The sequence below is a fragment of the Tupaia chinensis genome, unplaced genomic scaffold (genome assembly GCF_000334495.1).
Source record: "Tupaia chinensis unplaced genomic scaffold, TupChi_1.0 Scaffold000070_1, whole genome shotgun sequence".
Classification (NCBI taxonomy): Eukaryota; Metazoa; Chordata; class Mammalia; order Scandentia; family Tupaiidae; genus Tupaia; species Tupaia belangeri.
This window is the reverse complement of record NW_006159530.1, coordinates 5,839,449-5,850,341: the sequence shown is the minus strand read 5'-3', so window position 1 is coordinate 5,850,341 and position 10,893 is coordinate 5,839,449. Positions and strand designations below refer to the sequence as shown.

The window sequence follows — 10,893 nt, the reverse complement described above, 5'->3', positions numbered from 1 at the left end:
AGAATAAGAAAACATTCCAAATGCTAAAAGAAAATAAATTTAACCAAGAACACTCTACCCAGCAAGAGTATCCTTCAAATAGGAAGAAGAAATAAAATCATTTTCAGATAAACAAATACTGAAAAAATTTACCAACACTAGACCAGCTCTTCATGAATTATTGAAGGGAGAGTGTCACTCCTCCTCCTGGTATTAGATGTCTTGTGTCTGGGGGCAATTCTGTCTATTGCCGCTGCACTGTAATGAGCAAAACTGCCGACTCTCAAGCTGGGGAACCCGATTTGCCCAATGAGGAGTTTCAATCATTTGAAGAAAAAACATAGCCATAGGCAGACTCAAAAGAAGTGGTTGAGGAAGCAGCTGAAGAAGCCAGAGTGGCAAGTCGAGCACAGGATGTCATATTTTTTATGCAGAACTATGAGAAGATAAATGTAAATAAAATTACAAGACTTTCTGATTTCCCCTTGTCAAAAAAATGAAAGAAAGAAAGAAAAAGAAAGAAAGAAAGAAAGAAAGAAAGAAAGAAAGAAAGAAAGAAAAAAAGAAAGAAAGAAAGAGAAAGAAAGAAAGAAAGAAAGAAAGAAAGAAAGAAAGAAAGAAAGAAAGAAAGAAAGAAAAAAACATTGAAAGGTTTGCAAGAAGCCCAGAACCATTTGGTAACCGAAATGCAGAAGCAGACCATCAGGTTGGCTTTGAAAGGTAAAGATGTACTTGGAGCTGCCAAAACTGGATCTCGCAAGATTTTGGCTTTCCCTGTTCCAGTGCTAATACCTTATACTGTCTGCAGTGGACCTCGACAGATAGGCTAGGGGTTCTGATACTATCACCAACAAGAAAACTGGCCTATCAGACCTTTGAGGTTCTCTGAAAAGTAGGGAAGAATCATGATCTCTCAGCTGGTCTCATCAGTGGTGGAAAGGATCTGAAACATGAAGCTGAGAGAATCAACAACATAAATATGCAGGTCAACCTCTTCAAGATGTGGGTGAAACAATATGTTTGCTCGCCATCAGTCTCCAAATGTTAGTTCTTGATGAGCAGATAGAATCTTGGATATGGGCTTTGCTGATACTATGAATGCTCTTATTGAAAATCTTCCCAAGAAACGACAAACTGCTTTTCTCAGCAACATAAACCAAGTCTGTAAAGGACCTTACTCACTTGAGTTTGAAAAACCCTGAATATGTCTGGGTTCATGAAAAAGCAAAATATAGCACCCCTGAAACTTTGGAACAGAACTACATAGTTTGTGAATGGCAGCAAAAAATAAGTGTGCTATATTCCTTTTTGAAAAGCCATCTGAAGAAGAAGAGTATTGTATTTTTCTCCAGTAGTAAAGAAGTTCAGTGTGTGTACCAAGTGCTTGCCGTCTGCGTCCTGGTATTTCTATCCTTGCCCTCCATGGGCAACAGCAGCAGATGAGAAGGCTGGAAGTCTATAATGAATTTGTCTGCAAGAGAGCTGCAGTACTCTTTGCTACTGACATTGCAGTCAGGGGTCTAGATGTCCCTACTGTAAACTGGATTCTTCAGTTTGTCCAGAGGATGCCAATATGTATATTCACAGAGCTGGTTGAACTGCCAGGTACAAAGAAGAAGATGAAGCTTTATTAATTTTGCTTCCTGGGACCAGTAGTTGGCGTAATGGCTATGTCGCTGGACTCCCACGTAGTAGATCACAGTTCGAATCCTGGATCTGGTGGCTTAAACTCACGCCCAGTGCGTGTGCATGCTTGCCCAAGATTCCGACAGGAGAATGAAGGAGAAGGGACTGCGGCATGGCCATCCTCCTGGGGGGGTGATTTCTTGCTTTCTGTCTCTCTGTCTTTCTGGTGAACACACATGCCCTATAGCAAAACCCTCTCCAAAAATTTTTTTTTGTTTTTGCTTCCCACAGAAGAAAAAGGGATGACTGTTTTAGAGGAAAGAATCCATGGATTCTCCAGAAGAAAGTGCCTGTGAAGGAAATAAAAATCAATCCAGAAAAGCTTATAGATGTCCAGAAAAAAATTGTAACCCTTTCTAGCCCAAGATCAAGATTTAAAAGAAAGAGCTCAAAGGTGTTTTGTCTCCTACAAATGTTCAGTATATCTGACGGAGGATAAAGATGGATTTGATGTGAGCAAGTTACCCATACTTGAATATGCCATGTCTCTTGGTCTTGCGGTGGCACCATGGGTAAGATTCCTTCCAAAAATGCAGAAAGAACCCACCAAATAATTAGTGATTAAAGTCAATAAAGTAATTGAGCCAAGGGTGCCTTCCCTTACCAATGATGAAGTGGAGAAATTTAGAGTCTATTTCAGTGAGAAGATATCCATCCTTCAGAAAGGTGGGAAAAAACTAGAAGGGGCAGAGTACTAATGTTAGTGATGACGATCAGAAAGAAGGGAAGATTGTGAGGAGGAAATGGAAGAGAAATTGAGAAAAACAAAGTCTCAAAATCAATCTGTTTCTAATACTATTGAGGCCCAGAAGATCAAGGAGATTCCTATGCAGTTTGTGGACAGAGATAAGGAGAAAGATATGAACTTGATGCTGATTGCCTTAAGGACAAGAGGCACAAGGACTAGCAGTTGACGTAATGGCTATGTCGCTGGACTCCCATGTAGTCGACTGTGGTTAAAGTCCCGGACCCAGTGGCTTAAACTTGCGCCAGGTGCATGTGCATACATGCCCAAGATCCTGAGAGGAGTATGGAGGAGAAGGGATTGTGGCATGGCCATCCCCCTGGGGGATGATTTCTCACTTTCTATCTCTCTGTCTCTCTGGCGAGTGCATGTGCCCTATAGCAAAAACTTTTGAAAAGAAAAAGAGGCACAATGTGTTTGGGTTGGACCTCAAAGAGAATAAAGCATTACAGAAGAAAGAACCTTCTAAATCCAGTGTCAAGAAAAAAGTCACCAAAGTTGCAAAAACAAAAAACATAATGAAGAGAAATTTTCAAGTGAATACGAAAATAACATTCACTGATGAAGGTGAGTTGGTCCAGCCATGGCCACAAATGCAGAAATCCACCATGAATGATAACGGAAGATGATGACAACACTGGTGGTATCAACTTAATTAAAGCAAAAGAAAGGCTTCGGGAAGAGGACAAATTGACAAAGAAGAATATAGGAAGAAAATTAAGGCAAAGCATCAGGAGAAAAGACTGAAAGGGAGGCCAGGAGAGAAGCCAATAAGAGGAGAGACAGTCAAAGACCAAAGATGAAGAAGCCTTTCTGGATTGGAGTGATGTTGATGGTGGATTTGATCCAAGCACACTTCCAGATCCAGATAAGTACTGAAGCTCTGAAGAATCAGGTAGTGAAGATAAGGAAAATAAAATAAGTGACACCAAGAAGAAGTAGGGAATGAGGAAAAAGAATAAAAGCAAAGTGGAAGATATGGGACCAACAAGTCGTAATAGAAAGAAGGCCAAGTGGGAAAGCCTAGAGCCTTTGGATACAGGCCTGTCCTTAGCAGAGGATGAAGAGCTGGTGTTACATCTGCTTGAAAGTCAAAGCTAAATACCTCCTACACCTACCTTCTCCTTAAAACCTCTGGTTATGATTGTGTGTGAAAGAAGATGAAAGCCAATTGACTTTGGGGCACTTGGGTACCTTGAGCTCCATACCCAAAGGACAGCTTCTCTGGATAGAAACAACTACACTCTAAGCCTCTGCCACAGGACGTGGTTTGCACCATCACTGAGCAGACTCAGAGTGAAGGGAGATGTACAGTTTCCCGATCCCATTTCCTGGCACGTGCTCTGCTTAGGTTTTATCCTTGGGCTTCTACACTCATCACTGGAAATGCTTCTTTTGTTTTACTGGAAAGTTCTGGAGATTTTGTTTTCATCGTTAGAACTCCTGTCTTGCTTACTATACAGAAGTCTCTGTGCTACCATTAAACAAAATTGCTCATAATTTTTATGTTTTTAATATCTCTAAAGAGATCAAAAGCAATGGACCCGCCCTGGAAAAGAATGACTACTTTTGAATTGAGATGATGAATAATAAATACATTTCCCATTTAAAAAGAAAAGAATTACTGAAAGGAAAACTATATTAAAATTAAGAAAATTAAAAAGTGACAAATATAAATAAGAGAACACCAAACAACCAAGAAAATGACAGGGATAAGTCTGTAAATATCAATAATGTTGAATATAACTGGGTTAAATTCTCCAATTAAAAGACACAGAATGGCTGAATGGATAAAACAAACAAAAACCCAAGAGCCCTCTATATGCTGCTTACAAAAAGCTTACCTCACTGGTAAAGACATCTACAGACTGAAAATGAAGGCAGAAAAAGATATTCAATGCAAATAGAAACCGAAAGTGGTCTTGAGTTGCAACTCCCATGTCAGACAAAATAAACTTCAAGACAAAAACTGTAAGAAGACACAAAGAAGGACTATATATAATACTCAAAGGACTAATTGACAAGAAGATATAGCACTTATAAACGTCTATGCGCCGAACACTGGAGCACCCAAATACATGAAAGAAAGATGCTAGATCCAAAGGGAGACATAGACTGCAACGCACGTTGGGTATCTCAACACCCATTGTCATCTCCAGACAGATCATCTAAATAAAAACTAAACAAAGAGACAAAGGAACTAAATGACACCATAAACCAAATACGTGTGACAGACATCTATAGACCATTTCACCCAACAACTACAAAATACACATTTTTCTCACTGCTACATGGAACATTTTTGAAGATCAATGAAGATAGGCCCAAACCAAGCCTTTATAAAATCAAAAGTATAGAAACTCTTTTTAGCATTTTTTCCAACCACAGTGAAATTAAACGTGAAGTTAACAACAAAAAGAGCCCTCAAAACACACAGATACTTGGAAACTACATAATCTGCTCCTGGACGGCTTCACAACTACTGAAGAACTTAGGACTAAAATAAAGGATTCATTTAAACTAATGATAACAAACACATGATTCTCCATAACCTACACAGCAAAAGCAATCATAAGAAGGGAGTTCAGGGGCCAGTGTAGTAGTTACGTCGCTGGACTCATACAGCCAACCGCAGTTCAAGTCCCATGCCCGATGACTTCAAACTCACACTGGGGGCGTGTGCATGCATGTACAAGATCCCTGAGAGGAGAATGGAGGAGAAGGGATTGCAGTGAGATAATACCCCAAGGGGTGATTTCTCACTTTCTCTCTCACTGTCTCTGTCTCTCTCCGTCTCTCTGGTAAGCATATGCGCTCTAACACAAAAACCTCCAAAAAAAAAAAAAAAAGCAGGGGCTGGGGGGAGTTTATAGCAATAGTGCTCACAAGAAAAAAATAGAAAGGCGGCAAATAAACAATCTAAAGACACATCTCAAGCAACTGGGAGAGCAACAACAAAAGACCAGAAGAAATAATATTAGAAATTTCAGAGGAAAAAGTAAAGAAAATGTACAATAAAAAACTTTACAGAAAACAAATAAAACCAATAGTTGTTTCTTTGAAAGGATAAGCAAAATAGGCATACCAATTTCACTAAGACAAATCAAGAACAGAGAAAGGAACCAGGTAAGTCTAATCAGCAATGAAACAGACAATATTACAACAGATACAACAGAAATGTAAAAGATAATGACAGAATACTATGAGTGACTATACACCAACAAATAAGAAAGCCAAGTTGAGATGGACACATTTCTGAACACATGTAATTTACCTAGATTGAACCAGGAAGAAATAAAATACCTGTAATAAAATTGAATTAGTAATAAATATTCTCCCAACAAGAAAATCCCAGGTTCAGATGGCTTCACTTCTGAGTTCTACAGAACTTTTAAAGAAGAACTAACCCCAATACTCCTCAAACTATTTCTTTTTTTTTGAGAGAGAGAGAGAGATTTTTGCTACAGGGATGTGTGCTTGCCAGAGAGACACAGAGAAACACAGAGACAGAGAGCAAGAAATCACCCCCAGGGGGGATGGCCACACTGCAATCTCTTCTCTTCCATCTCCTCTCAGGATCTTAAGCATGCATGCACATGTGCCCAGAATGAGTTTTATGCTCCAGGTCTGGGACCTGAACCACAGTTGATTACATGGGACTCCAGCAACAAAACCATTACACCATCTGCTGGTCCCTCTAACTATTTTTAAAGAGCCAAAAGGAAGGAACACTCTCAAACTCATTCTATGAAGCCTCTCCATCATCTTGATCCCAAAAGCAGACAAGGACATGAGAAAACGAAGAAATTACAGACCAATATTCCTGATGAATACAGATGCAAAAGTCCTCAACAAAGTACTAGCAAGTCATGTTCAACAACACAGTAAAATGATTATACACCAGTACCAGATAGGCCTTATCCCAAGGATATAAGAGTGGTTCAATATATGCAAAACAATAAATGTAATACATCACATTAACAGAAGGAAGGATAAAAATCATATGATTATATCAATTGATGCGGAAAAAGCATTCGATAAAATACAACATCTTCCATGGTTAAGACTCTCAGGAAAATCAGCACAGAAGGGCCATTTCTCAACACAGTAAAAGCCATCTATAGCAAACCCATAGCTAACATCATCCTGAGTGGGAAAAACTGAAAGCTTTTCCACTAAAAACTGAGACAAGACAAGGCTGCCCCCTCTCCCTGCTCCTTTTCAATATAGTACTGGAAACCCCAGCTAATGCACTCAGACAAAGAGAGTAAAATAAAAGTAATTCAAATAGGAAGAGAAATGAAATTATCTCTATCTGCAGATGACATGATTATTTACATAAAAACCCCAAAGGAATCCACATTTAACCCTTCTATAGAAAACTGAAAAAAATCATTGAATCTGATACACAAAAGTGGAAAGATCCCACATTCCTGATTGGAAGAACTAATATAATCAAAATGTCCCTAAATTATACCTAAATTAATTTACAAAATCGATATAATTCCAATCAAATTACCAGAGACATTCTTTGCAGAAATAGGAAAAAAGTCATCGAATTCATCTGGAACCGTAAAAGGCCCCATATCATCCAGACAATACTATGCAAAAAAATAAAGTGGGAAGCACCTCGCTACCTGACCTCAAAATATACTACGAAGTGGCGATAACCAAAACAGCCTGGCACTGGCACGAAAACAGGCATGTAGGCCAATGGGACACAATAGAAAACCCAGGAATAAACGCAAACATGCAACCAACTGGTCACTGACAAAGGACACAAGACAATCAGTGGGGAAAAGAAAATCTCTTCGGCAAAAGGAAGAACTGGACATCCACCTGGAGAAAAATGAAACCAGACCCCTGTCTCTCACCATTAACCAAACCCAACTCAAAATGGCTCAACGATCTAAATGTAAAGCCTCAAACTGTAAAACTACTGGTAGAAAACACAAGGGATACATACCCTTGAAGACATTGGAGTAGGCAAAGACTTCTTAAATAAGACCCCTAAAGGATGGACAGTAATCCCCAAAACAGACAAGTGGGGCTACATCACGCTAAAAACTTCTGAATAACAAATGGAGTGATAATCAGAGTGAAGAGACAAGCCTCAGAATGAAAGAATATTTTCAAATGCTTCAGACAGATTAGTGATATCCAGAATATGTAGGCAATTCAAGCAGCTTATCTATCCCCTCACCTAAAATAATAATTATTATATAAAAACAGGCAAACAAGGGCCAGCAAGTGGCATGGTAGTTAAAGTGCTGGACTCCCACATGGCCAAGTCCCAGACCTGGCAGCTTGAAAATCATACCAGGAATGTGTGCATGCCTGCCCAAAATCCTGAGCGGAGAAGAGACCGTGGCTTGATCATACCCCTGGGGGATGATTTCTCACTTTACTTCTCTCTGTATCTCTCTGGCAGGTGTAGACACAATATAGCAAACTAAAACATAATTTAAAAAATGACAAAATGTTTAAAAGAGAAATTTTAGGGACCAGCAGTTAGAGTAATGGCTATGTCGCTGGACTCCCATGTAGTCAACCGCGGTTCGAGTCCTGGACCTGGTGGCTTAAAACTCACACTGGGCGTGTGTGTGTGCGTGCCCAAGATCCTGAGAGGAGAATGGAGGAGAAGGGATTGCAGCGTGGCCATCCCCCCGGGGGGTGATTTCTTGCTTTCTGTCTGTCTCTCTCTGTCTGTCCAGCGAGCACATGCGCCCTATAGCAAAAAAAAAAAAAAAAAAAAAAAAAAAAACCCCCCAAAAAAAAAAAAAAGATAATAAATAAAAGAGAAATTTGAAATTTTATGAGAACTGATTGTGGGATTTGAATGCTAAGCAAGTTGCCTCACAATTACTTAACGCATTCCTCCATGCCCTTCACCCACTGCTACTATTCATAGGTCCAATTCTCCATTCTCCAACACACACACACACACCACATATATAGAGAGAGATTATAATCTTGTGTCTTTTAAAATGTTTTCAATTTTTAAAATTTTTTTCCAGAGGTCATATGCACTTACCAGAAAGAGACAGAGACAGAAAGAGAGGGGAGAGGGGAGGAAACAAGCACCTTGCCTTGGAGTGTGGTCACACCACAATCTCATCTCCTCCATTTCTCCATCCTATTGGAATTTGGGGCACACACACACATGCACGTGCGTGCGCACACACACACATGCCCAGAGTGTTTCTCAAGCCACCAGACCTGGGACTCGATTCATGCAGTTGGCCATGTGGCATTCAGTTCCTTAACCTCTAGGTCGTGGGCAGGCTCCCACTTCCCTAATTTTTAGAACTTTTAAATCAGGTCTGTGTGTCTTCAGAGTGTGCCAGCTGGTGACCTTTGTGGGTCCTTGACCTAAGTCCTATCAGTTGGGAGCCTAGTACTGTATCATTGGCTGTGGATATCAAGGGTCTGTGGAAATCAAGAGACATAATCTAGAAGGCCAGGAGGGAATGCAGAAAAATGGGAGGTCTGAGGCCCATGGCAGATTGATCTTGTTTTCTTAGATTGCACTTTTTAAAATACGTCTGTTATTGTTCCTGATGGCAGAGCACATGCACTCGCCACAAAGAGGGAGCACTCTTCAGGGGTCTGGTCCTGCCATAACCCCTTCCCCGTCCATTGGATCCAGGGCACTCATCTGTGCCTGGCGCGTTTCAGGATGACTGGGCCAAGGATCAAGCTGCAGTTGCCATGTGGGACCTGGCTCCCTTGCACAGCACAGCCTCCACCCTATTCTGCATCCCTCCCTGGACATAAGCCACCCTTGAACAGACTGAAAGTGCCGTGTCCACACACAAGGGCTAAAGCCGCGTCTTCCCCTAGGGCAGTCAACATCAGTTACTTGAGTTTTGTTGGTTTTAAGATCCATTGTCTCCTGAAATCTAATTGCTATGTGTCCTAAGCTTATTTGGAGCCCCATGGGACAGAAATTAGTCCAAGGTAGCAGAGCCTCCATGCAGACCCAAAGATCAGTCAGACTTCCAGACCTCATTAGTGATCTCCAAGGAGGAGGTTGAAAGTACATGAAAACAGACAGCCTGGTTGGAACGGAGACCTTTCTTAAAATGTTCTCCACATTTTTTTCTCACGGTATTAGCATCTAAAGTATTTTTTTTTTTATGTAGAATTTAATCCTCAGGAGTGTTAACCTTTTTTCTCCCCTAGAGCTGCCATCAGTTCCAATAAAGAGGATGTGATTAGCACAGAGCAGAGAGTCTCACAGGCACACCAGAGAGAGCAATCTGAGGGGCTTGGGGGAAGGGGAGCTCCACGTAGTCACACTCTCAGTCTTCTCTTGGTTCTAACCTCTAGACTACTTGGGAACAGGCTTTCCTAGATAAACTGCTTTTGCCTGCTTCTAAGGCTCGAAAGAAAGTTGGGGTTGCAGAAAATATAAAAATAAGTTCATCCTTTCATCCATTCACTAAATTACTTTTTCAGCACATGCTGAACACTGGCCAGGGACAGAGAGGAGGCCTATGGTACAGGTAAATAGAAGGCCCCTCTCTGCCCACAAGGAATTTACAGTCTAGTCGGCAAAATGCAAATAGGATGCATGAAAAGAACCAGAGACAACATGAGTTTGCATTTGATTTCTTTTATTTAAATTTATCTACATTCATTCACTGTACATCATTACAGCATGCACGTGTATTTCTTTCATGAGAGAGAGAAAGAGATTCACTCCGACAGGGGCTTCAGACCACAATCTGCACACAGCCTCAGCCAGCCAGGAACATAGGCATGTTCGTGGACCAGGTGTGTACAGGGAGGTCCTGGGAACAGGCTTGGGACCTCGCCCCATGGCTTCAGTACAGTGATGGAGCACTGCGTTATCATTCCCCCACCATGGCTGGCCCGCTCTTGATTCTTCACTGACTTCACATGTCTGCATTCAATGACAGGTTGGCGTATATTCAGGCTTTACTGGGAGAGTTTCTAGGATGGAAGCTCGGCACACCAAAGGCACTATATCAGATGTATGACCTTCCCCATGCAACCTGCAATGCAGTTTTCAAAAAGAGCTCTTCTATTCCATTAAACCCAGAGAGAGGAGGAACCTTCAGATCCCTGAGGCAGTTGCATCCTTCCTACATGTCCTGGGGATGTCAGCTGATAAATATCTACAGGGTCCTCCGGAGAGGAAAGATGGTTTCAAAACAGGTTCCCCAAGTGGGAGAATGACAGCCAGCAACAGTGTACACCTCCCTTTTCCTTCACTGGTTGGGTCTGTAAGTCTGAGCATGAAAACCTCTAAGGGAATTTGATCTTTCTTCATGCATAATATAAAGCATAGTCTTCCACTTCCAGAAGCAGGGGGGGGATTTGGAGAAAGGAAGAGCTAAGTCAACTGAGGTCCTCATGGAAGACTGTTTGGAAGGGGTGTGGGTGTGAGCTGAACCCAGAAGCTAAAAAAAAAAAAAAAAAAAAAAAAACGGGGAAAAAAATTTTGGGGCGACAAC

General features: G+C 41.1%; 1 pseudogene; it reads left to right on the top strand.

Moving 5' to 3' along the window:
* Positions 1–288: 288 nt before the first annotated feature.
* On the top strand, positions 289–3,511 carry LOC102483566 (putative ATP-dependent RNA helicase DDX10; annotated as a pseudogene).
* The last annotated feature ends 7,382 nt before the right edge of the window (positions 3,512–10,893 follow it).